General features: G+C 45.1%; 1 long non-coding RNA gene across 5 annotated transcripts in view; it reads right to left on the bottom strand.

Moving 5' to 3' along the window:
- The window catches only part of LOC311604807, a 71,825-nt gene extending 62,280 nt beyond the window's left edge, over positions 1-9,545 (bottom strand). For 4 of the 5 annotated variants that reach the window (XR_014781688.1, XR_014781689.1, XR_014781690.1 and 1 more), the window contains exon 1: positions 9,025-9,545. This is a non-coding gene — a long non-coding RNA (uncharacterized lncRNA). The remainder of the gene's footprint in view (positions 1-9,024) is intronic. The other variant, XR_014781691.1, reaches the window with a different exon arrangement.
- Positions 9,546-27,868: the final 18,323 nt, after the last annotated feature.

Genomic DNA, 27,868 nt, shown 5'->3' with positions numbered 1-27,868 from the left:
CAGGTTGGCAAAGGCTATATAGCGAGACCTTGTCTCAAAGGGATAGATAGATAGATAGATAGATAGATAGATAGATAGACAGACAGATAGATGAAAAAAGATTTAAGAGTAAGGTAAGTGTGTATGGTGGCATATACTAATCATCCTAGCATTTGCTATGCACCATGAACTGCATAACAAGACCTCTGTCCTTCAAAAGGGAAGTAGTGTTGGATGAGGTAACTTTTGTCTTTGATCCCAGCACTCTGGAGATGGGTGGATCTCTGTGAGTTCAAGGCCAGCCTGGTCTACATAGTTAAGTTTCCAGGCTACATAGACCCTGTCTCAAAAAAAAGGGGTGGGGGGGAGGACTGGGGGAAGGGAAAACTCACAGAGGCAATTTAACAGTATATTGTGCTTCATTTCAATGTATGTGCCTTCCATAAGTGACTTTGAGCTGTGACTCAAATCTAGGTGTTAATTTTGCAGGTCTTTCTCCACCATCTAAGGCATACTCATGCTTTTCTTTAGCAAATTTGTTTTCCTTAACAAAGTGAAGAAATAATTTTGCTTCAACGGGTTCAAACTTCCACATCCCATGGAAGGTGGAGGGTGATGGCCATGAGGCTGTTCTGTCAGTGGAATGCAACTTTCTCGGACCAAATAAAGTCCCGTTTTTGATGTAGCACAAGCCCTGGACGAATCCTCCAATCAGGAGCAGCTTCCCGCCAACACTGCCACCACCTGAACTCAATAGCAAGAGTGAGTCTTGACGGGGAGCGTCACTTCCACCTCTGATTCCAGCTGATTCCCACCTATGCTGGGAACAACAGTAAGTTCTGGAAACAGATTAAGACACGAAAAAGGAAAAGGAAAGCATGTGTCTACCGACATACTGACAACACCCACAAACCTTGAGCAATAGTGTGCCATCCCCAAAACCAAGTGAAACTAGAAACCGTCCTGGCTGGGGGATAGCTAGCTCCGTGTAGGGAATGCCTCCCTAGCATTTTCAGAGCTGAGTCCTGTTCCATCCCTGGGATGGAGGGAAGGCAAGGAAAAGGAAGTCACACAAGAAAGTAGTCAGGCAATGAAACATGAAATCTACTTCCGTGTTTACAGAGAAGCCGAGAAGATGTGGGAAATGAGTAATTAAAGCCAGAGGTCTGAGTGATCAAGGGCATTTACGTACTTCAGTTATATGTTTAAGGAACTAGGAAGCATACTCTGATCCAGAAAACAATCAGCGTTGGTTCATATTTTGTTGTTTCCTGTTTTGTTTTCTTTTTTGTTTGTTTGTTTGTTTGTTTTTGAGACAGGGTCACATGTATCTCAGGCCATCCTATTAGAGCCTACACCCTAGCCCACTTTGAAATCCTGATCCTCCTCCATCCAGCTACCATTTGCTAGGATAGGCATGCACCACCACGCCCAACCCTGAAGACAGCCTGTAGGCCCTGCAGGTATGTAGATTCTACTCGCAAAGATCCAATCATCCAAAGATGGAAAATACTTGGGGGGGGAGGAGTTGGGGAGCAAGCTCTTGGAGTAAACGCATGGGCTTTTGTTTCTTTTCATTCTTCCTTAAACAGCACAACAGCAGTGTATATAGCCCTTGCACTTATTGCATTTATAAGTCATCTACAGATTATCTAAATGATAAGGAAAGATATGAATAGATTGTATGCAAATACTATGTCATGCTGGTATGTAAGCTTTATGGATTTGATTGACTATTCATAGATTTTACTGGAGGGGAGGGAATCTTGGCATATTCTCTAGTAATAAAAAGGGTCTTGCTATCGTGTACTATCTGATAAGCATAATCTACAGCAGCAAAACAAGCTGGTACTAAATTAACATAAACAATAAATCAATAAATGTAACTCCTAACACTCCTCCAGTTCCCTTTGCGGTTGTGCTTGGTTTATGTGGCAAGTTAACCAAGTCAACAGCACACACCACAAGAGGCTAGCCTCATGTTGTCTTTCGCCATCTTCCCCGAGGCCTTTTAACCTGTGTCTCCCTGGGCCTAAGAAAGCACACCAGACATTTGAAGTTAATTAACCCTCATGGACAGGGCCTATCATACAATGCTTTTATAGATCCCACTGAGCCAACATTCTAAGAACTTTCCTGGGATTGTTAGATACTGTTAAAGCTCACCTCTCCAGCCTTGAAAGCTCCATTTTACCTTTCCGCTAAATACACTACAACACACACACACAGACACACACATACACACACACAGGCTTGAAGAGATGGCTCAGTGAATAAAGCACTGCTGTGAAAGCTTGGAACCTGAATTTAGAGCCCCCAACACATGCAAAAGTCAGATGCAACAGCGTAAGCCGTGGTGGTTGGTACACACAGCTAGGACTTGCTGAAGGAGGCAGAGGCAGGAGGATCAGGAGTTTCAGGACAGCCTGGGCTATACATTTTTACTCTTTGAGTTCGAGGCTAGCCTGGTCTACAGAGCAAGTTCCAGGACAGCCAGGGCTACACAGACAAACCCTGTCTCAGGGGGTGGGGGTGGAGTGGGAGTGGGTGGGGTGGGGAGTGTCCAACGAGAGAAAGTGCATGTCAGGAGGACTTTGGAGGAGCAGAGTGCTAAAGCTGGTGTGTAGAGCAGCCATTAGAATTGGGCGCTATTGTGCACGCCTGTAATTCTAGCGCTTGGGAGGCAGAGGCAGAGGCAGGTGGATCACTGTGAGTTCGAGGACAGCCTGGTCTACAAAGAGAGTCCAGGACTCTCTTTTCATCTTGGAAGCTGCTAACCTGCACTTTCAGTTCACTCAGGTATTTAAGTTTTATTCCTTCTCAAGTCTTTGATGGGGTTGCAGACTAGATAGTTTAGTCTTACAATTAAGCTTAGTTGTTTGAGGTTAAGATGTTTTTAGATCAAGATAGGTGTTTTAACTTACTAGATATGAGATATGGTAGATATTGATGTTCAGAAACTTGGACCCAACAAGATAGGAAAGATATTTACTTCAAGTTTGCCAAATACAAATAGCCAAATCACTATGAATGTAACATTTATATAACTCATGATTGTCTCTTGGTTCTTCCTGCTGAATGTAGTTTAATTTATTTATGTGTAATAATATAAATGTTTAGGTTAAAAAAGAAACATAATACAGGCCTTTAATCCCAGCACTTGGGGGGCAGAGGCAGGCGGATTGCTGTGAATTCGAGGGTAGCCTGGTCTTCAAAGCTACTCCAGGACAGCCAAGGTTAACATAGAGAGACCCTATCTTGGAAAACAAAACAAAACAAAAACATAATATTAAAAAAAGTTTTTGCAACAGTGGAACTCTTTTTTTTTTTCTTTTTTCTTTTTTTTTTATATGAGAGAAGGCATGAAGATTGACAGATTGAATCAATAGAGTCTTTGTACTGTTCCTGTTTGGTTTGTTTTTTGAGACACAGTCTGGTTATGTAGCTCAAAATGGCCTTGAATTCCTTGCCCTCCTGCTTTGTCCTCTAAGTGTCAGGACTAGAAGCCGGTGCCTTAACCACTCACTGAACATGGATCATAAGTGGCACCATGCACAGGTCGCTATGGGCACCTGAGCTCAAGGTCAAACATATGACTCATCTGACCAACAAAGCTAAGTGCTTGACCAAGATCACTGTCCACTTTAGTAAGGTCTTGCACAATGACAGTCCAGACTAAGGTACTTAGTCAGGACAAAGTAAACAAGGGAGTGTAAAGCAGGGGAGATGGTAACAATGCTTTTGCTTTTAGGTATGCAGTTGAAGAGTGGCAGACCAAAGGAAGGTTCTGTGTGACATCATGTATACACATCAGCCAGTTCCCCCAAATTCTGTGACATCCCATCCTGCCCATAACTTCTACCAAGTGTACAGTGGAAGGGGCTTATTATTTGAGAGGTTTGGGGCAGTGGGCAGTGGTGGGACTGCATACCGTCCTAGGCAGTCATCCACTGGTGTCTACAGGACTTGTTTCAGAACCCTTTGGATCCTCAAGTCTCTTATATAAAAATGGTAATACAGGGGGCTACAATCAGGATGTGAAGAATTTAAACTGCAGAACAAGTAGGTAACTTATATTGCTAATCCCACCATATGGGAGAAGCTGAGACTGGCTGAAACGTGAGTGTCTCAGCATAGACAATGCTTCTTGTGGACTACAGAACCCCTATGAATTACTATTAGATGCTATTCTTCATATGGCATGAATGAAGATTTACAGATGTGTTCTTTTCCTGCTCATACAAAGAGCAGAAGTCCAGCCTTAATTTTTCTATACATCACGCACACCTTTTACACACATAATTTTAGGACTGTATAATGCTTGTGAGAAATTATATGCTTTCAGAACAAAAGAACCAGACACTGACATTGGATCAGACCACACAGGATGCATTCCTCACAGCAAACTGGACATTGACATGCTCTTTGGAGAAAGTAGTTAAAAAGAAAAAAGTGGGAATATAGAAATGTACAGGGAAGATAGAACAAAAAGTAGATGAGTGAATCTACTCCTCAACTTAATGCCTCAATTGTCACTCAGAAAATATTTTTAATTTGCTGATATGGAATTTTATATATAGTTGCAAAATAAGTTCTAGATACAGTGGTATAGAATTCAAATGTAAGATTATTCTTCACATACATTATATATATATATGCATACACACACACACACACACATATATATATATACTCTAATATGACTTATTGCACCCATATAACTCAATTATAACACAAGGTTTACTTCCAATGCTTTGAAAGTGCTATCAAGCTGTTTAGGAGAAATAAGTTACACAAATTGAATGTTAGTAGATTAAATCATGGTCATGTCAATTGCTAGTCTACTTTTATCACAAGAATATACATCTTAGGTACAGCAGATAGATACGACTCTATAGAAAGACAAGGTCTCCAGAAACCCCAGAGACATGCAGAATATGGCATTTTAAAAATGTGTTTATTAATTTAAAGATTCATTGATAATGAGACAGGTTAACTCCTGGCAACATCCAGCCTACCTCAAAGAAGATGATGAGCATCAAAGTACCTCCTTAAGGAGTTGGCTTCAAATGTGGAAAATTAGTCACTGGGCAAAAGGTCCTCATATCTACCACAGATAGAATTCTACCTAAAAATAGGCAAGCTTGGATGCAGGCAGAGTTGATGGCCAAACTCTGCCAAGACAGGGTAAGCAAGTCCTCAGTAGTTCCGGCCTCACAAATATGTCTGTCAGATATATTGGGCCAGAAGGCTGAAGAAGATGCTGTAATGTTATAGAGAGTTTTGGGTCACTATTCAGGTAGAAAACTGTCTCTGTCATCTTTTCATTTGGAAAGCTACTAACCTGCACTCCTGGCATACTCAAAAAATCAAGTTTACTCCTTCTCAAGTCCCTGAGGGAGTTGAAGACCAGGTAGCTTAGTTTTACAATGAAGCTTAATTGTTTAGGGGTTAAGATGTTTTTAGGTCTAGATAGGTGTTCTAAGTTGATAATGACAATATGTGATGGAGATTGATTTACATTAAGAAATTTAGATGCATCAAAATAGGAAAGACATCTTCTTCAAGGCTGTCAAATATCAATAACCAAAACACTAAGAATGTAACATTTATATAATTCCTGATTGTGTCACAGTTCTTCTTGCCATAGGTAATCTATTGTATATATGTGTAATAATATAAATGTATATGTACAAAAATAAAATAATTTTTAAAAGATAATAAATAAATAAATATGAAAAGTTAACAGAGAAATACAATCTGCTGAAGAGAATTAGATCATTTTAGAAAGGATATGTATAATATGAGAAATTAAGGAGTTGGAAAAAATAAAATAAAATATTTTTTTTTAAAAAAACTGGCAATACTTCACAGAACTTACACAAAATTGCCTATGTGCTGTAGATCATCTCTAGATGATTTACACTACCTAAAACAATAAACATGCCATGTAAGGAATTGGCAGAGATCATGCCCCACCCAGGGCACCCAGGAGGCAAATAGGCCATGGTGGCACACACCTTTAATCCCAGCACTTTGGAGGCAGAGGCAAGGGGATCACTGTGAATTCGAGGTCAGCCTGGTCTTTAAAGTGAGTCCAGGACAGCCAAGGCTACACAGAGGAACCCTGTCTCGAAAAACAAAAAAGCAAAAAACAAACAAACAAAAACAAGCAAAACAAGTTGAGATCTAGTCCTAGAACCTATGCTAAAAGCAAACAAGAAACTGGACATGCTAATATGTGCCTGTGTAGTGTGTGTTTTTTTTTTTATCTGTTTTATTGGGCTCCTTAAACCTCCACCTCCCTTCCAACCCTTGTCCACCCCAATCCCTTCCAACACCCCAACACCAGGTAGGAGAGAAAGAAAGTTAGTGGGAAGACGGGGCGTAGTTCTCTTTAACCACTTTCTGCTGGTTAAGGCTGTCGGGTTCCTTGGGTCAAGTCCAATATTTGTTTCAGGCTACCTTCAACTTCGCCTCATCCAACTGCAAGAGCAACTAGAAGCCGCAGCCCCCTTCTTCCTCAGAGCCCACTGCTCTCTCTGGGATCTGACATTTATTCCCTCTCCAGAGTCCTCAGAACTAAACTCTCTACAGCTGACCACTGTCATGCCCCTCTCAGAGGAGCCTGCACAAGGCAAATCGTCTGCTGCTGTGGACAGTCTGAAGCAGCCCCATGTCACACAACTGGGATTAGAACAAAAACATGACTGAGTTTTTAAAAATACACCAAAACTTCCACTACATGCCTATAATTGCAGAACAAGCGAAGCAGAAAGGAAGATCCCCGGGGGGTCTCACTGGTCAACCAGCCTACCCTTGTGAGTCCCGGGCCAGCAAAAGTCTCTGTCTCAAAAACAGAAAAAGAAGAAAAAAAAAAAAAAAGCAAATATCATGAGGAATGACATCTGGCTTCAACACACACACAAATGCATATAAAGATATGTTAATCTTGTTGGTTTGGTTTGGTTTGGTTTGTTACCACCACCACCACCACCACCACCACCGCCACCACCACCACAACCAACACACACACACACACACACACACACACACACACACGGTTTCTCTGTGTAGCCTTCTCTATCCTGGACTCACTTTGTAGACCAGGCTGGCCTGAATTTACAGAGATTCATCTGCCTCTGCCTCTCGAGTGCTGGGATTAAAGCTTTTCTATCACAAAGCTCCCTCCAGCTACAAACCTTCCCCCTTGCTTCTGAACTCCAGCCTCAGAGGCGACACCAGTGGAATCCAGTTTGAACAAGGATGTGTGGCTTAGGATCAGGTGTGTGGAGTTGGGGATGGAGTGAGAGTTGGAAGGTTGTAAATGTGGGCCATGGGGCCTGGAACAAGAAAGGCAACAGGACACTGGTTTCATTAACTTTGCCTCATCTCTTTTCTCATGTGCTCTGTCAGAGTGTATTTCTCCTCAGCCCTAAGAACCAGATCTTTCCAGGCCACAATTTAGTTAACAAATCACTGCCTTAATCCTCGCCTCTGGGGCCTACCAGGCAGTAAGGTGAGCTAGAACGCCAAAGCTTAGCTGAATTCATTCTTAGAATGTGCTTGCCACTTTCATCCAGGAATTTGATTTTTCAAGTTTTCATAGTTACTTCACCCAAATCAGGTTGAGTAGAAACTCCTTTTGGCCAGAATGGTTTTTTCAGACAGCCATTACTAAGCAATTGCATTGTTCTGTTTCACACTATGCAATCTTCACTGAAAGGCACATTGATAAACATCAGCCAGGCCAGTTTCTGGGTACCTCTCTCCCTCCCAGAGGGCAAATCTCCCTGTTGGCTGATCCTCATGGGAACACAGTGATGGCATGGCTCTGCTGGAAAGTTTGCAAGCAGGCCAACCAAAGAAAATCAGAAATGAGGCAACAAGGGGTAGAGGCTGTAGCTTTCTCTTTGGAAGGGTGGTGTCTCCTGCCTGTGCCACAAAGCAGGCCTAGAGTTCCAGGGATAGGAGACTTCTTCTCTCACTATAGCTGCCAATTCCCTTCTTCCTTGTTCACTCAATAGCCAGTAGACATTGGTAGCAGATTTATACTGGGCAAGGAACTCTGCCAAACTTTTGAGATATATAAGCTACTTGGATGGGCCTCCAAGCTCAGGGACGGTGAGCAGTCATTTGCAAAGACGGTTACAAGCCAACATAGAAAAGGCTGGACCCAAGAGAGGCCCAAGTTCTCACTGAGCACATGAGAGCAGGCCCTAAATGGCGCAAGAGGCAGATCACTTATTGCCAGGGAAGACTGCCTGGAACAAGTGGCTCCAACCCCGATAGTCAAAAACCGATTAACTGAGCAGTTACTATGTCCCTGGAACTTCTCTGAATGTTAAGATAGAACAGTAGACCAGACACACAGTCTCCTCAACAGCTCCTCCTACTTCAGAGAGAAGAGGCCCACTCCCATGCACAGTGTATCAGCAAGTGACCAGGTGACCAGGGAGAACTGAGGAGGTGATGGGCCAGGTGAGATGCTAATGAAAACATGGAAGGAAGAGCTTTGAAGGTGAGGATGATTCCGTGTGGTGCATCAAGGTTTTCAGCTGACACTCCAAGCCCCATAGCTTCATCCTAAAGGTTGTAGAGGGGATCTGGTGGAACCGATGTGCTCACAGATTACAAACTCACCCACTGGCCTTTGGATTGTGGGTAGCATTGATTCAATGGAGTCTCTTCATATCAAAGACCAAGTACCTCTCTTTAAAAATTCAAAATATATCCTTGAGTTTCAGAGATCTGAAAACGTATTTAAAAGTCTCCAGATTCTTATACAAGTCCCTCTGGGGGGCATATTTTGCCACACCACGCCGGTTGTGAGGTGGGTCCAGGCACTTGCGTCCCTGGCCTCACTGGTCCCATCTGTAAAAGGAGATGCTCTCTTAAGGCTTACATTTAGGAGAATGCGTGGATCAGAACCATCAGTCTAGCGCTGCGAGGTACTGTACTGCGGCAGTTCGCACTACCCATCGCCCACCCGCCTCCTTCTCCTCCTTCCATCAGCTTCTGTGGCTTTGTAGTAGTCTGGCCCACCTTCTTTACACTTGCCTCTTCTTCCTCTCACGTCCTTAGAGTCCTTCGGAGCCCTCAGAAACCCCATCCATATGCCCTGTCATCAGCTATCGCCTCAATGTAGAGTGGTCCTAAGCCTGTCTCTGAGGCCCGACCTCTTCCCGCCGTGGGACCTCACCCACTCTCCAGCTTTGTCACTCCCTCCCCCTTGTCACACCAGCATCTCAGACCCCACTTGCCCTCTTCCCCAGACCTCGTCCTTCTTTAGAGATGTTCTTTGACAGCATCTTCCTGTGTGCTACCCACATGAAGACCCTTCTCTCTGGAGCAGTCACACCTAGGGAATCAGCTAAGTCCAACCCGAAGCCTCCTCGCCAGCTCCAGAACCATCATATTCATCCCTTACCACCCCCACATCTTATTATGACCATTGTAGCCACGGCAACGCCCTCACAAGGATCTCTTTGCCTCTGGTATTTGTCTGTTATCTCTACTTCCCTTTGCTCAAAGTCTCACCCACCACTGTAAACTGACCCCACACTGCCCAGAGTTGAGAAAAGCCATTCGGCTTAAATCCTCCCCACCTTCCACCCCACCAAGCCTCCTTCCGTGGCTGCTGGCACCCCCGGTTCTCCTATTGGCCAGCCTAACCCCCCTCTTTTGAACTCCATGTTCAAGCTTGTTATCTGTACTCCAGATCTTCCTCTCACCCACACTTGCCCCTCCCCTAAACACGCTAAGCTCCAATTTCCCGTCATTCTTACCGAGGGTCGGTGCCCAAGGCAAAGAGATTCCCACCAGGACTGGAAAATAAATGCGCTAGCTGCCGGCAGCGACCTCCAGACCTTCATTTGGCACCTAAACTATAAGCAGGGACCACAGCCCATCTGAGAAAGCCAGCAGTGAAATAGCAAACACTAAACTCAATGCACGGAGGAAATTAGGCCCTGGGGAAAGAAACACTGCAGGAAAGAGGAGAGTGTTAAATTAAGTATAATTAGTGTCTTGGGAGAGGTGCGCAAGGATGCTAAATCCATGAATGACTGGCTGCTCCAGGGAAGAACCCACCAGAGGGCTGGGAAACGGAGCCCATAATTGCTCAGTGAGAGCTCAGATGATGGAACCAATCGCGGAAGAGTGCCCTGCGCGATGAGTCGAATGAAAGGATGGGTTCATTTGCCCAAAATAAAGTTCAAAAGTTAAGAGATTTGACGTGCTGGTTACAAAGTAAGGGAAGCCTGATGAGATGGCCCAGCAGATAAAGACACCGACCACAGGGATGAACAACCTGAGTTTGATTCCCAGGACCCACATAATAAAAGGAATGAACTGACTCCTGAAAGTCTACACATACCACAGCACCATAACATGCACATATAAATAACATTTAAATTGGTTTTTTGAAGCCGGGCGTGGTGGCACACGCCTTTAATCCCAGTACTCAGGAGGCAGAGGTAGGTGGGTTGTTGAGAGTTCGAAGCCAGTTTGGTCTACAAAGTGAGTCCAGGACACCCAAGGCTACACAGAGAAACCCTGTCTTGAAAAAGCCAATTAATTAATTAATTAACTAATTAAAGTGGTTTTTTTTGAGACAGGATTTCTTTTTGGAGCTCTGGATATCCTGGAACTCACTCTGTAGATCAGGCTAGCCTTGCACTCACAGAGATCCACCTGCCTCTTCCTCCCAAGTGGCGGAACTAAAGGCATGAACTACCACCACCTAGCTCAGTTTTTTGTGTTTTTTTAAAGAAATTAAAGGACGTGAGGGTATGAGCCTCGTGTCACAGCCACTGGCTTACAATAAGCCAGGACCAGGTAAGACCTAGAAGAGAAATATATTTAACAAGAAAGACTCAAGCCTTTTTTAACCTTTCTGAGCCAAGGTAGTTTTGAGATTTGCTATCCAAAAACTACTGGAGAACCCATGGTAAGTAGCTGTCATTTTCATTATTAGAAAAATTAACTAATTTATTAATCTTCCCCATCTGTAGAGGCAAGCTCTGACTCTGTAGCCCTGGTTGGCCTTGAACTTACTACTTTCCTTCTTGCCTTTGCCTCCAAGTGGCTTGCAGGCCTGCACTACCACATCTGGTGAGCATCCTCCAAGTAATACTGTCTGCTTCGTGCAAAACAAATGGATTCCCTTCTCAGTCTTTCAGATCTTCTTCTTTCTCTCTCTTGAGGAAACATCCATAGCCTTTCAACCCCCATCACACAGCCTTTCCACCCACTCAGCAGCCTGCGCTGCTTGCCGGCTGTGGGTGATTCCTCTTGGAAGGCAGTCCAGCACACACCCAGAGCAAAGCTCAGCAAACAAATGATGAGTGTATGAAATCTCAACCAGGCAGCCTCTCTCCCACACCTCCACCCCTCTGGTGTGTGTGTGTGTGTGTGTGTGTGTGTGTGTGTGTAGTCTGATCTAGGGTATCCCTGATGAAATCTCAACCAGGCAGCCTCTCTCCCACACCTCCACCCCTCTGGTGTGTGTGTGTGTGTGTGTGTGTGTGTGTGTGTGTGTGTGTGTGTGTGTGTGTGTGTGTCCTGATCTAGGCACCCCTGGGCTGAAAGGCTCTTCCAGTAAGAGATCTGACTGTGCTCTGCTGGAGGCAGGTCCCCTACAGTTGGCAGAAAAGAGGAGGAAGAAAGTAAGTAGGCGGGCAGCAATAACAGGAAGTAGAATCAATCTCACAGAAGTACTAAGAAGGACCAAGGCGTCTCCCCAGGCCAGAAAAGCCCCAAGAGCAGGCCCTGGTCATAGTGAAAAGGCAGAGCCAGATCCTGAAAAGCAGATTTAGGAACCTAGCTGGGCACTGGCCACATCCCACCAGCCCATGCCCCGTCTGTTCCTCTCTGTCTAAAATGCCCACACCCTAAAAGGAAAGCCTTGGGGAAAAAGAGGTCTGAGCACCAAGCCCAATCAGGAACTTTATGTTCCCAAGATAATCTAGAGGAGGAGGACGAGGAGGAGAAGGACGAGGAGGAGGAGCCCAAAGCAGCTGGACTGCAAGCCAAGGTCAATGCCATGGGGCTGAGTGTCCTCTCCTTAGGGTTAAGTTGCGAGATTGGAAGTTGACAGCGAGAAAGGGCCAAGCAAGAGGTTCACCCGGCTGGCTGCTCAGAGTTCCCGAGGTCCAGGACAATGCTGGAGTTGGGAGATGTAAGTTGGCACCTACACTCAGAGAGGTACCTCTAGCCACTGCAGGCCTTCTGCCATTGTGAGCATTCATGCCTCCCACAGGCCTTCCCTGACCCTTCGCTCAGTGTCATTCTCCTGTCTCCTACCACGAAGCTGGGCCATGTGAAACTTCCAACAGTCTATCCTCTTTGTCCTTAAAGACACAGGCAGTTTCATGTGGTCCAATAAAATGCTTCAACAGAATTCTGAATGCAGACTTTGCCCGTTTCTTTGAAGGTTGTGCCATGCGGGAGATAAAAGAAATACAGACCACAGAGACTGGTGGTTCTGTGAATTTATTTTCTCTTTGCCAAGTAATTCACCACTAGTTTCTTAGAAAGTTCCTCTACAGCCCGTAAGTAAAAATTAGTTTGCAAAATCTTTCGTTACTAAAACAGGGCCCTTCTGTAGTCCGGGCACCATAACTACACAGAAGAAAAAAAAATACTTAAAAAATTGAAAAACAAAAACAGTGCTTTGGCTAAAACCTTCTCTGTTGCTCCCTAACAGAGTAACCAGGACAATCTTAAAAGGAACATACTGTTGGGCTTATTTCAAAAAATTAAGAAATTCTTCTTACAGAGTTTTGGAGGTTTTGTTTGTTTGGTGGTGGTTGTTGTTGTTGTTGTTGTTGTTGTTGGGGTTTGTTGGTGGTTTGGGGCTTTTTTGTTGTTTTTGTTTTGTTTTGTTTGTTTGTTTGTTTTGAGAATGCTTCTCTGTGTAGCCTTGACTGCCCTGGAACTCACTGTGTAGACCAGGCTGGCCTTGAACTCAGGGATCTGTCTGCCTCGGCCTCTTGAGTGCTAGGATTAAAGGTATGTGCCACCATACCAGCTGTTATAGACTAATTTTAACCTGCACTCAGGTGTTTGAAGCAGGAAGATCAAGAACTCAAGGCCAGTCTGGTCTTTATAGCAAGCTCCTGTCTCAAAAAGAAAGGGAGCTGGGACCGTTAATCAGCATTAAGGAAGCAGATGCAGGCGGATCTCAAAATTCAAGGCTAGCCTGGTAACCTCATCTACATAGGGAGTTCCAGGACAGCAAGGCTACACAGAGATACACTGTCCTGGAGAAATACTATTCTGGAAAAAGCAAAAAGGAAAAAAAGGAAAAATAAAAGAAAGAAAGGAAGGAGTGAGTATGTAACTCAATAAGTAAAGTGTTCACTGTGCAACATGCAAACCTGAGCTGGAACTCCTAAAAAAAAAAACCTAAAGCTGGCTATAGTAGTGTGCCTGTCAGCTCAGTCTCCTAGATGGCTGTGGGTTAGTGGGCCACCTTGGCTGGTGTATGAAGAAGCAGTAAATAAGAGAGGGACTCTGTTTCAAACAAGGTAGAAGGCAAAGACCAACACATAAGGTTATCCTCTGACCTTCACACACACACACACACACACACACACACACACACACACACACACACACACGAGCGTCGAGAGGCCGGAGGGGGAACTGCTCAGCACTTCTAAATGCACAGATGCAGGGTCACAGTTCTACAGCACATCTGCCACTCACAGGCAATAGCAAGGCTCTGCTAGGGGAGGAGTCTGACACTATGTGCAAAATGAGGCCAAGCTCCTGGTCCGCAAACTAAGCTCATCAATGTGACAATGAACATCTTAACTGCATATTGGAAGAAAAGATGGGAGCCAGGTGTGGTGGCACACGCCTGCAATCCTAGCACTCAGGAGGCAAAGGCAGGAGGATCTCTATGAGTTCAAGACCAGCCTAGTCTACAAAGTGAGTCTGGGACAGTCAAGGGTACACACAGAAACCCTGTCTTGAAAATTCAAAACAAACAAACAAGAAGAAGAAGAAGGGGAGGAGGAGGAGGAAGAAGAAGAAGAAGAGGAAGAAGAAGAGAAGATGCTGGTCCTGGCAGGGGAATAACGAATGACAAGAGAAATTGGGCAAAATTTTGGAACTGAGACTCTTCAATTAAATGCGATACAGATGTGAGTGAGCCTTGTACATTACACCAGAGCAAGGTGATTTTTTTTTCTGGTTTTAGCAATAATCTATTTGCTATGATACCAGAAGTATAAACAATAAAATGAAAGAATGTTAAAGTATAAAAAAAGTTAAAGTGTTTTGCAAATCAAAGAACACTGTGAAGGCACCGAGAAGGTTGCACACAGGATGGGGGGAAATGTAGGATGGGATATTTGTTTAAAACCAGATATTTTTCATTTTAGCTTTTGTTTTTGTGAGATTAGGGTCTCACTGTGTAGCCCTGTCTGGCTTGGAACTCACTATGCACACCAAGCTGGCCTCGACAGAGTTATGCTTGACTTTGTCTCCCAAGTGCCAGGATTAAGGGTGGGCGTAACCATGCTTCAGCACTAACATGAGCCCTCCCAGGATGCGGCTGCTTCTCAACATCTACGTAGGTTTTGTTTGTGAGCTTGTCTTCCATGGATGCATTTGTTTGTTTTGTTTGTTTTTGAATGATGTGAATAACTAGATGTGAATAAACTGCTTCACAAAACAAATCTTCTGGGGCCGGGCATGGTGGCGCATGCCTTTAATCCCTGCACTCTGGAGGCAGAAGCAGATAGATCACTGTGAGTTCGAGGCCAGCGTGGTCTACAAAGCGAGTCCAGGACAGCCAAGGCTACACAAAGAAACCCTATCTCAACAAAACAAAACAAAACAAAAATCTTCTTAGTGGTGGGGTTGGAAGACTCTGGTGGGCCTAGAAACATATAGACTTGAATTAGATTTCTACTGTTTACAATAATAGCTGTGTGATATTTTATGGATTTCATGGCCTCTGGGCTCCTTGGTTTCTTATTTTCTCCCTCTTTCCACTTCCCTGTCACTCCCACCTTAATTTTCCCTTCGCTTCTTCTCTCCTGCCCCCTCTGTTCACTTCTATTTTCCTTTTCCCTCTCTTGTCTCCTTTATCTCTCCTTCCTTCCCACCTTCTCCTTTTTCCTTTCTGTTGTGTGTGCATGTTTGTTTAAATGTTCTTGATCCTGTGTGTGCATGTGTGACATAAGTTAGACTCCTTCAAGAAATGCCCCCACCAGATTGGCCTGTGTGTACCTCTGTGGTAAATTTTCTTGATTAATTATTAATGTAGGAGGGTCCAGCTCCCTGTGGGCAGTGTCACCCTAAGCTAGTAGTCTTGGGTGCTATAAGAAAGCAGAAAGCACCATACAGTGGGGGTGCACGTCTTTAATCCCAGCACTTGGGAGGCAGAGGCAGGAGGATCTCCATGAGTTCAAGCCTAGCCTGGACTACAAAGTGAGTTCCTGAGTTCCAGGACAGCCAGAGCTGTTACACAGACAAACTCTGTCTTGCGGGCGGGAGGGGGGGGGGAGAAAGAAAGAGGAGAAAGCCAGCAAGCAGCACTCCTACAAGGCTTCTGTATTAGCTCCTGCCTCCAGGTTCCCTCCCTGCCTGAGTCCCTGCCCTGGGTTCCTTCAGTAATAGACCATGATGTGGAACTGGAAGCTGAAATAAGCCCTTCCCTCCCTAGGTTGCTTTGGGTCAAATGTGGGACTGTGCTCAGGCTGCGCCACATGAGGCATTTTATTGGGCTGCACCTGTCTCAAACCTGGGCTGCAGGTTTGAGACACTGGATCACACCGGCCTCTTAACATCCATTGCCCACACAGATGTGAGAGACAGAATTTACAGATAAGAAAGTAAGGTAAAGATTAAGATCACACAACTGAGCAGGGCGGTGGTGGCGCACGCCTTTAATCCTAGCACTCGGGAGGAAAAGGCAGGTGGATCACTGTGAGTTCGAGGCCAGCCTGGTCTACAAACTGAGTCCAGGACAGCCAAGGTAGCATAGAGAAACCCTGTCTCGAAGAAGAAGAAGGAGAAGAAGAAGAAGAAGAAGAAGAAGAAGAAGAAGAAGAAGAAGAAGAAGAAGAAGAAGAAGAAGAAGAAGAAGAAAAGATCACACAACTGAATGATTCAGCAGTGTTTTCAAGGCAAGAACTCTTCCTTAAGGCAGGTATGGTGGGGGATGCCCATAATTCCAACACTCGGGGCACTGAGGCTGGAGGATCAGGAATGTGAAGATCTCCTGGCTATAAAGCAAGATCCTATCTCAAAAGACAAGCTCCACAAATCACAACCCAGGAAACCCTCACTAACAGCACATTCATGTTTGGAGAACATCGCCCTCTGCGCTTGCTGGACAGAAAGAAGCATGCGGCAAAGTACGGTGGCCAGCCCGAGAGCACCCTCAGGAAAGAAGGGCCACCACTGGGTGACAATGTGGAAGAAAGGGAAATCAACACCTCAGCATTTTAAAAAGTGGAAACACAATCATGGTCTATGTGTCTCCAAGATCACATTGAGTTGGGAGGTGATGGTTCATCTCCACAGCCAACTTGACTGGGTTTGGAATCGCCTAGGAGACTCACTTCCGGATGTGGCTGTGAGGGTGTTCTGAGAGAAGTTTAACTGAGGAGAGAAGACCCACCCTGCACACGAGCAGTGAGATCCCTGGGGTGAAAACCTTAAGACTGAATAAAAAAGGAGAAAAGAGAAGTTGAGTGCCACCGTGTGTCACTCTTTCTCATTGTGGATGCAGTGTCACCACCTACCTCGTATTCCAGCCACCATGACAGACCCTGTCCATTCTTAAACTGTGAGCCAAAAGAAAACTACTCTGGGAAATGGAGAGCTGGCTCAGAAGTTCAAAGCGCTTGTTGCTTTTCCAGAGGACCCAGGTTCAATTCCCAGCACCCACATGGAAGCTTACAACTATTGGTAACTTCTGTTCCAGGGGATCCAACACCTTCACACAGATATATGTGCAGTCAAAACACCAATGTACATAGCATAAAATTAAATAAATTAGAAGAAAAAAAGCCTTTTTAAGTCTTTATCTCTGTCTCTGTCTCTGTCTCTGTCTCTCTCTCTCTCTCTCTCTCTCTCTCTCTCTCACACACACACACACACACACACACATACACACACACACACACCTTCTCTTATATTGCTGTTGTCACAGCAACAAGACAAGTAACTAATAGAAATGGCTAAATATAGATACCTAATGGGGATGGAGAAATGGCTCAGTGGTTATAAGCATATTTTGACCCTGCAGAGGACCTTTCTCTCCACTCTTTACCCCTGCAACTGGCTGGCACCAAGCTTCCAGCTATTTCCTTCTCCCAGAATGAAGATTCTGAGGGAAATTCCAATTCCTTGAAGTCTATTGTTTCTAAGGTCTCAAAGTCGAAGGAGAAGCATAAGGGTCTTTGCAGACCAGGCTGGCCTCGAACTCACAGAGATTCACGTGCTTCTGCCTTCTGAGTGCCGGGATTAATGGTGTGTGCCACCATGCCCGGCCCACATAAGAGCCTTTTAAAGCGTCTTTATTCTTGCCAGAATGGTTACAGCTTGATCCTAGACCTATTTCTGGTACTAGCCACTAGCTTGTCCTAAGAACTTGATGGTCCCGCCCCCAGCTCCTGTGTAGAACTTCCTAGGACTTCCACACCTCAAGTCTGGCATCCATGAATCTTAAAGGATTACTGGGAAGGAAGGAAGCAAGGTAATATTTGCAAAGTGACTTTTAAAAATAGAAAAGGCTGTGTCTGGAGTCAGCAAACTAGCAAAGGAGCAAAACTCAGGTCTGATCTTTTGCCTATGCCTGTGGGACAGGACTAGGGGTGAAAGAGGGATCATAGTGGGGGTATCTCCAGCTTCCCTGAAATGACCACAATGCTATTGTTTGATATACAATCTCATGGGCACAACAGATGGACCGTATATATAGTCTGGCAACATTTACACAATGGTCCATGGGTGTAAAGCTCATAATGCTTCTTGACTTTGTCTCCCAAGAGATGAATACACAGATTAACCAGAAATAATAATTTATGTATTATTTTTTAAAATAAACAGAAATAGCTGGGCAGTGGTGGCACACGCCTTTAAACCTAGCACTTGGGAGGTGGATCTCTGAGTTTGAGGCCAGCCTAGTATACAGAGTGAATTCTAGGACAGCCAGGGCTACACAGAGAAACTCTGTCTCAAGAGAGAGAGACAGAGAGACAGGGAGACAAGGAGACAGGGAAGAAGGGAAGGAGGGAATGAGAGAGAGAGAGAGAGAGAGAGAGAGAGAAGGAGAGGGAGAAGGAGAGGGAGAGAAATTGAACAGGTGAGAGGAGATACATAGTAAACACTATAAAGACACAGTGTAGCATGTGAATTTGGACCATTATCAATATGAGGAGAACAGATAGCACTGGGGTCAGGTCATTCAGAGTCTTACAAGCCAAGCTTAAGTGTTGCCCCTAATATAAGAACAATAAGGACCAGTGACATCACATCCTGAGAAGTCATGTGTTATCAGGAGGAAGATTTCACATAGGGAAGCAGTAGACTACATGATGGAAGGGGAGAATTAAAAGACTTAACTCATGAGCCAGACATGGTGACTTACACCTGTATGCCTACCACTCCAGAGGATGAGGAAAGAGGACTGACAAGAATTCTAGCCTGGGTGACATATTAAGTTCCAGTCTAGTATGGTCTACAAATAGATACAATTAATTGGGGCAGGTGTTGTTTGTTTGTTTCTCTGTGTAACAGCCCTGGCGGTCCTAGACTTGCTTTGTAGACTAGGCTGGCCTTGAACTCACAGAGATCCACCTGCCTCTGCCTCCCAATCACTGGGATTAAAGGGTACAATTAATTTTGAAAGAGGACTTACAGAAATAATATCATGGGGAAAGAGAAAGAGAAGAATGAAAGATAAATGTCCCTGGCTTGGACAAAGAAGGTTAGTGGTAAGTATCCCTCACAGGCAGAGGAAAGCAAAGGCTGTGGGAAACAGGGCATGTTACATAGTGTATACTATCTATCTATGGCTTTCTGAAGCAAATAGCCTAAGCTCCTCTCAAAGTGGTGAGCCTCTTGCCTCAGTCTCCTGAGTGGCAGGATTCCAGGAATGCACAGCCATAGCCAAGTATGCATTAGATATTTGGATCATTTGAGTTGGTGTCTATAAGCTGCATGGAGTAGTTGGATTATGTCCCAAAGCTGAAAGGAAAGATGGAGTCGGAAGAGAGACATGGAAAACCATCCCCAGCACATGGAGCTCCCATGGGAAGCCGTGACAAACAAATGAGATATCTGCAAATGAGAGTTTCCTAGAACTAGAGCATATATGTGGTTTTGGATAGTACCAGTCCTGAGGAAACAAGCAAAATACCATTCCAAAGATATGAAGAAAACTAGAAAGTCAGGGATGGAGAGATTGCTTGGCAGATAAGAGTGTGTACTTCCTGCAGGTGACCAGAGTCCATGTCTTGGCACCCACAACCACCTGTTCCTCCAACTCCAGGCGTGGGTAGGGGCTGACACCTCTGGCCTCCACAAACACCTGTACCCATGCGCATGGGCTGCTACACATATACATAAAAAAATAAACATTAAAAAAACTAGGAGACTAAGAGACTGGGTTTATTCAAAAGATGATAGTCAGCAGCAAATGATGCTGAGAATCCAAATGGAAAAAACTAAGACGTGCCCTTTAAATATAGCAACAGGGACATTGCCCAAGACCTTGGCAAGCATGCCAATCTCCAGGATGCTCTTTTGGAGCTGACAGGGCCATTTTCATAGTTTTAGATATACTAGGAAGAATTTCCCCTTTTATGAGTAGAGACTTGGTCACTGGTATCTCTCTCTCTCTCTCTCTCTCTCTCTCTCTCTCTCTCTCTCTCACACACACACACACACACACACACACACACACACACACACACACACACACTCATCTCTTTCTAAGGAGGTGTCCTCTATTGGATTAGCAGAAGCCCAAAGCTTTCCTTAAGTGCATCAGGAAACTGACTGATTCAGCCCAGAGCCAAGGTCACCTGGAAAACCCTTGAAGGCTAAGGAAGCAAAGAACAGGCATCAGCCATTTCTTCTAAGCACAACTAGCTCCGCCCATGTCCTTCTAGAACAGGGAGAAACAAATCCTTTCTTCAGGGAAACATGAAAGGACTTATTTCTAGGACTTTCTCTAGCACAGGCAAAAAGGGCCTTTCTCTGAACTGCAGAGCTTCCGTGTCCAAGTGTGAATCCAGCTGGCTCGCTGCACTCACTTTACCTCCTCATGGCTGTCTCCTCATCTGTCAAAATAGCTGAAAATACAAGTCGCCACAAAGGGTGGAGTAAAGTTCATACCAATTGGTGCTTGGCACACAGGAAGATAGGGGGAGTGTTCTTGTTCGGTGTGTGTCTGTGTATCTGTGTGTTTGTGCTCGCGCACGGGCGTGCTTTTGTTCCTATTACACAATATTATACTGTGAACATTATGATATAATTATCATCAAATATCTTTGAGGAGTGAGTTAATAAGATCCAAGGGTCTCAAGTGGGCATGGTGGCGCACGCCTTTAGTCTCAGCACTCGGGAGGCAGAGGCAGGTGGATTGCTGTGAGTTCAAAGCCAGCCTGGTCTCCAAAGCAAGTCCAGGACGGCCAAGGCTATGCAGAGAAACTCTGTCTGGGGCGGGGGAGGGGGGTGGGGAGACCCAAGGGTCTCCACCAAAATGTACTTATATCAGAGCAAAAAAAGTGTTGTTCCCAAGAATGAAAAAATATCACATGTAGGGGGACAGAAAAGGCTACTAAGTAGGAAGTAAAGAGTACCTGAAGTTTGCACAGTAGTCTGTGGAAAGGCCTGGAGATCCACTCTGAATGGGCCTGATAATAAGTCCTGTAACAGAGCAGCCTGACCGCACAGCAGGGGCAAAAGATAACAGCCCTGTGGCTTTGTTGGCTTTTTTATCCTTTCAGGGGAACTACCTTCATAGGCAACAGAAGTGAGAGGGTAGTTTTAAAAGAACATATATCTCTTGTAAATGCCACAGACCACCTTTCTATCATGCCATCAGTCTGGGGCTAGAGGTGGTGAAGGTTCTGGGACTGGTGACAACAAAAACAAAACAACAAACACCGGACATAATCCAGCAAACCCCAACAAGTTACATGACTTTTCAAACCCAACAAGAGACAAACACAGATCCACCCCCAAAGAGGAAGTGAAGTGTTCACCCTGGCCAAACAAAAAAGTCAACACTTTGAAGGCTGGGGGGTGGGGGGAGCACATAAGGGCAACTGAAATACCTTAAACAGCACAGAGAGCTGTGACCAAAACTGTCTGTGGCTAGCATCTACTATATAACTGGCCCTGGCACTCAGATTTGTAAGCTGCCAGCTTCTGGGATGAACAAAGAGAAATCAAAAGCTCTCATCTTTCCTTTTTTTTTTTTTTTTTTTTTTTTTTTAGACAGGGTTTCTCTGTGTAGCCTTGGCTGTCCTGGATTCACTTTGTAGACCAGGCTGGCTTCGAACTTATAGAGATCTGCCTGTCTCTGCCTCCCAAGTGCTGCCCACCACCACCCAGCTCTCCTCTTTTAAAAGCAAAACTTTACATCAATGACATAATAATGAAGAGGCGAGGAGAGGTACCATCAGTGAGTGGCAGTTAGTAAGATGGCCTGAAGGACCTCAAATGGTATTTATTCAGACCTGTGTTAAGGAGCTGGCCATAAAGATGTAATCTTCCATGTAATGAAGCCCCATGGATTATCTAAAAATAAATAAATAAATAAATATAAACAGGCTGTGGAAGTGCATGCCTATAATCGCAGCACTCTAGGAGGCAGAGGTAGGTGGATCGCTGTCAGTTTGAGGCCAGCCAGCCAGGTCTACAAAGCCAGCACAGCCAAGGCTATACAGAGAATCCCTGTCTCAAAAAAACAAGCAAACAAAACAAGACAAAGCAAAAATCGTAGAGATGAATGAGAAACTGAGGTACAGAGAAATGAAGGAAACGGCCTGAAGCACGGCAGTGTGAGTCAGCAGTGCCATCAGGAAGCCGGGGCTGTGCCTCCCCACTTCCTGGTTTCCTCTATAAATATTAGTGTACATTGCCTTCCTCTCAGACTTGGGTTAGGGGTAGCCGCTGTGTAGCTTAGACCGGGAACTTTTCTAGCAGGGAATGCACAGACTTGAGCTATACTAGGGTGGGACCAGATATCTTGACGTCAGGCCCACGGGTTAGCAGAAACCAGAATAACTCCCCAGATGGGTCTTTCCCTTTCCTGTGCCTGTAAAAGCCATCTCCGCCGATGCGCTAACATCCTTTCTTAGAGGAGTGTCCTCCCAGCTCCCAGGCTCTCAGGCAGTTGCTGCACAAATTAGCAGCTTTCTTTGTCCCCGTAGCTCCAGAATTCAATTGTGCTCCAGTGCGTGCCAAAAGCTCTCAGAGTGTGCCGCGCATGGTAATAAAGTTGGCACGTGCTCTAGCAAAGAATTTTGTTCTGCTTAACGGCCCCCCGGAACATTTGTTTGGTCACCCGTCCCTCTAAAGCAAAATAAGGGAAAGAAAGGGAAGAATAGGCTGCAAACTGCTTACGCGACGCTTCCAAAGCCTAAGTGGAAGTTTCACTAACTTCAAGGAAAAGCGAGAGAGCACCGCACGCCCCAGCTGTTGGAGGACTTTCTACTTCTTGGTGCACCGGATTCTAGAGCAAAGGGCAGCAGCGATCATTCTGGAGGTTATGTCATGGATGGCGTGACATTACCTTCTTCTGCCCACTGGGATCTTATCACCCCTCTGTTCCTGGTCTATTTTGAGACCCAACCGAGCCTGCTACCTGGGACATGGGTAGTGTTAACAAACCAACGTCCAGCTGTCAAGAGGTGAACGTGTTCCGTCTGGAAAAGATCGGCAGGGCAAGCCATCTCTAAGGCAGTTGGCCTTAGGCTTCACAACACTGCTTCTTTGTCATGAAACTCGGAGGGATGCTGTGTGTTTAGAGTTACTTTGCACATTTAGAGGTATACTGTCAATGTGTGACTGGAATCCAACCCAGCAAAGTGGGTGAGGGAAAAAAAAAATACAGATGCATTTTGTTTCTTAGATTTCTTTGGGGATTTTGTTTGCTTGGTTTGATTTGGTTTGTTTGAGACAGGGATTCTCTGTGTAGGCCTGGCTGTCCTGGACTTCCTTTGTAGACCAGGCTGGCCTTTAATCCCAGCACTCAGGGAGGCAGAGGTAGGCAGATCTCTGTGAGTTCCTGACCAGCCTGGTCTACAAAAAACGAGTCCAAGATAGCCAGGGCTACACACAGAAACCCTGTCTCGAAAAACTAACCAACTAACCAACTATCAAAAAAAAAAAAAAAACCCCAAAAGCCAAAAACAAACAAAGGAACTCTCTTCTTAAAGCAGAGTTTGGTTTGGTTTGGTTTGGTTTTTCAAGACAGAGTTTCTCTGTGTAGCCTTGATTGTCTTAGACTGGCTTTGTAGACGAGGCTGGCCTCAAACTCACAGCGATCTGCCTGCTTCTGCCTCCCAAGTACTGAGATTAAAGGCATATGCCACCACTGCCCAGCAAAGCAGAGTTTTGAGACAGCATTCTACACTGGAAAGTCAAGTCCACCCTGTGTTTAAGTCTTCATTCAAGGCCAGACAGTGGTGGCACACACCTGTAATCCCAGCACTCAGGGAGGCAGAGGCAGGTGGATCTCTGAGTTCAAGGCTAGCCTGGTCTACAAAGCGAGTTCACGACAGCCAAGGCTACACAGAGAAATCCTGTCTCGAAAAAACCAAAGGGGGCGGGGGGGGGGGGGGGCAGGGCGGGAAGAAACCCTGTCTCAGAACCAAAAGAAAAAAAAAAGAAAGAAAGAAAAAAAAAAGGCTTCATTTGTGGCCATGATCCCATGGGCAGCAGACAGGCAGGCAGCTTAGCAGCCTAACTGACCTCCTACTGTCCTGTTAGCTTTTCACAAACATGTGCAGCTTCTTGTCCATGACTAGCATCTGTTTTGTTTTGTTTTGAGACAGGGTTTGTCTGTGTAGCTTTGGCTGTCCTGGACTCGCTTTGTAGACCAAGCTGGCCTCGAACTCACAGAGATCTGCCTGCCTCTGCCTCCCAAGTGCTAGAATTACAGGTGAGCACCACTACACCTGTCCAAGGCTAGCTGCTTCAAGAGGCAACTATCTGTTCCTCTGCCCGTCCCTCATGCCCCTGCCGCAGGGCTGGCTGCCTGGTACCGCTGCTTTCTTGCTCCCTCACACCCAAGACTGGAATCCCTTGCTTCTGACCTTGCTGAGACACTCCCCTCCCTCCAACCTCCCAATACCAATGGCTTCCTCACATTTCTCCATTGAGGATGCTGGGCAGAACATCTTGGAAGACCAGAGGGCCTTATTGGTGGTATGAAGTTTTTTGCTTCCTGGGGTTTTTAGAGGGGGCTGGTTCTAGTGGACAGTCTTTGGGGATTTAAGGTGATTGGCTGGGCTTTGTCTCTACCCATGTGAAAAATTATTAGTGCAGGGTAGAGATATAGCTTCTTGTCCCAGCTTACCCAGAATGCCTGAAGCCTTGGGGGGTGGGGGTACACTGAGAAAACAACCATTAAGGTCACCAACAGATGGTAAAATGGCTTAGGATCTTGAAAAGATGGTAGGAAGTGAGAGATAAGTTCCCATCCACGCATGTAAGAGAGGCGGGGCGGTCAAGCCAGAAGGATGCCCTACTTTTCGAGCCACATATGTGTGAAACAGCGAGTTCTTCAGCTTCCACATGGTACTCGTTGAGTTGTGTGCAATAGGCTCTGAATTGACTTCTAAGACAATAATAAACAAAACGTGTCTCCTATGGAAAGGCCATAGGCGCCTTTGCTTTTAAAATAATTTTCTTCTCTTTGTAAGATACTAAGGGCTGGATAAATCTTTAGAAGTCTCCCCTTCTTGATGACCATGTCTAGCTGTGAAAAGGCCAGAATAATTAGGTTAAGTCACATCGAGTCCTGGTACCATCTGTGCACTAAATTTAAGGATGAGCTGGTGCGGTTAAGCCACTTACATGCCCGCTAGTCCCTGGGAAGGGTAAGCAAGAAGTGATAAATGACAGCGAGCTACGGGAACAGCTGTCAGTATCTGGCTTCGGTTTACAGCAATTCTTGCCTTTCCAAAGATAAGAGCAAGCAGGTGCTTACGGCGTTAGACCTGAGCTGGCCAGGAGACCCCTTCTGTGCTGGCCAGGAGACCCCCTCTGTGTTGGCTAAGGTTGTGTCCTGTGTCCTGATGCCACTCTCTGGCTACATGACACCATGTGAATCAGTCAGCCTCTTAACATGACATATCTCTTCATCTGAACAATGGAAACACAATATTTGCTTCACAGAGCTGTAAAAAGAACCAGGACATGTTTCGTACAGAGTGAGAGCTTGGCAAGACTCAAGTAATTACTAGAAGAAGATCATTGATCAAATCATTACTCAAGTAATGAAAACGAGTAACATGAAGAGAGTTTGCTAGTAAACAGGTCTCCCCCTACTAAGCCCATCTTGGGTTATGATTCAGGAGCTCATCCTTTGCACTGGCTCCTCGCTCAGCAAAGATGCCATCTGCTTGCTGGCTTGCTGTAATAACCCAAGAGTAAAGTCCCTTCCAAAAGTAACCCAATGAAAAAAGAATTATAAACAGGGAGCAGAAAATGGGGGCTGGGGGCAAGAATGAATCCTGGGACAGGAACCTTCTGAGGCACTCTGAACAGTAACTGGGGTTCTCACAAGAGCACCACTTTTTAAGCTTCTATGGCTGTAAGAAAAAAAAAAAGCTGTAGCAGATTACTGTATCTTGGGTATTTCCAGTCTGGCAGCACATACAGATTGTGAAAGCTCTTCTGGGTGTTGGGTATTAAAGTAAATGCAGGCATCCTCCAGCATCCCAAGGGGATTGTTCTCAAATTCCCTGCAGAAAGCCAAAGCCTCAAATGCTCATCTTCTATAAAATGGCAATGTATCTGCATAGAATATATTATAAACACACACACACACACACATATATATGCAAATCATCTTTAGAATACTTAAAAACAATGTAAGCGCTGAGTCAATAGGTGTTATACTTTTATATTTGGGTACTAGTAACAAAACTTATTACATGTTCAAAATACAGATTTTAAAATATTATCTCTGTGTGTGTGTGTCTCTCTCTTTCTCCTCTCCCACACCACCCCAGCGTGTTTGTGTGTTTTTATCATGAATATGAGCATTTCCTGCATATGTGCATGTGTACCACGTACATGCCTGGTATCTGCAGATATCAGAAGACGGCACCAGATACCCGGAAACTGGAGTTAGAGCTGGTTATGAGCTACCATGGGGTGCTGGGAACCAGACCTGAGCCCTGAGCAAGAACAGGAACAGCAACCGCTCTTAACTGCGGAGCTGTCTCTCCAGACTCCTAATATATTTTCTATTTGTGGTTAAATGTGCAGACATGGAATCCCTGAACGTGGAGAGTGAATTGAATTAAGTATAAAGAAGTAGCAAAGACTGGAGACCCAGAGCTTCCAAAACAGTTCTGATACCTATGAATGGTCCCTGATGTCATTTCATCCTTCATATCATTGTTGTAGGTCAGATGTTGACTGTCCTATCTCCAGATGTTGAAAGCACTCTAGCTCATGGGGCTTTGGGAAGGTGGTGGGACCTTCTAGAGATGGAGCCTAGAGGGGAAGTTATGGGCACACTTTTGAGGGGGTAGTGAGAGCCAGGGTTAGTTATTTTTCTGGGTGCTGTGAATACAACAAGCAAACAAAATATCTGACCACGGCCACTTGAGGAAGGAAGTGTGGGTTTTAGGATCATGAAGTGAGGATGCAGCCCATCATGGCTAGGGAGGGAGTGATGATGAAAGCAGCTATCACTGTGACCACAGGAGTGAGAGCTGGCAGGTCACACTGAGTCCCACTCAGGGAATGCAGAGAGATGAGAGCTGTTGCTCAGCTCAGTCTGGGGACCCCATTCCATGAGAAGGTACCACCGCATTCTTCCCTCCTCAGTTAATCCTTTCTGGAACCGTCTTCACAGACGCATGCAGAGGTGTATCTCCTAAGTGATTCCAAATACAGTCAACTTGGCCATGAAGACAAGTTATCACCGACTCTAGCTCCTTTCTCTGCCACCTCCCTCTTTGTTTCTCAGCCTCCATGATGTGCGTGGGTCTCATCTACCATCTCCTGCTGGGAGATGCTGTCTCGCCACAGGCCCAAAGCAATCTGGACTCACACATGTTCCGAAACCATGAGCCCAAAGCAAACCTTTTTGCTTTTTAAGTTAGTTCTTTTGGGCATTTTGTCACAATGACGGAAAAGTGACTAGCACATTAATACACTATGCTATCAACTTACAAAAAACGTTATGTTACTTGAAGTGAAGCCACACTGGGAAGGAGGGAAGGCGAATGGCAAGGGTAAGAGAGAACGGTGGGGAGAAGGCGTTGGTTTTACCACATTTAAGAGCTTCTCATCCAGAAATGGTCTGCTTTTATTTGCCCCCTCCACACACAAGGTAACAGTTGAACTTTCAGGTTTTGTCAATTTTGTTTCTTTGGTTTTAGCTTTTGTTTGTTTGCTTTTCTTCCTTTTTTTTTTTTTTTTTTTTTTTGAAGATTTATTTATTATTTATACAGTATTGTGCCCACATGTGTGCCTGCACGGCAGAAGAGGGCACCAGATCTCATTACAGATGGTTGTAAGCCACCATGTGGTTGCTGGGAACTGAACTCATGACCTTTGGAAGAACAGCCAGCGCTCTTAACTCCTAAGCCATCTCTCCAGCCCTGTTTGCTTTTCAAGACAGTGTTTCTCTGTGTCACAGGCCTGGCTGTTCTGGAACTTGCTT

The sequence above is a fragment of the Acomys minous genome, assembly GCF_964271855.1.
Source record: "Acomys minous genome assembly, chromosome: 9".
Lineage (NCBI taxonomy): Eukaryota > Metazoa > Chordata > Mammalia > Rodentia > Muridae > Acomys > Acomys minous.
This window is presented reverse-complemented; position numbering and strand designations above follow the sequence as displayed.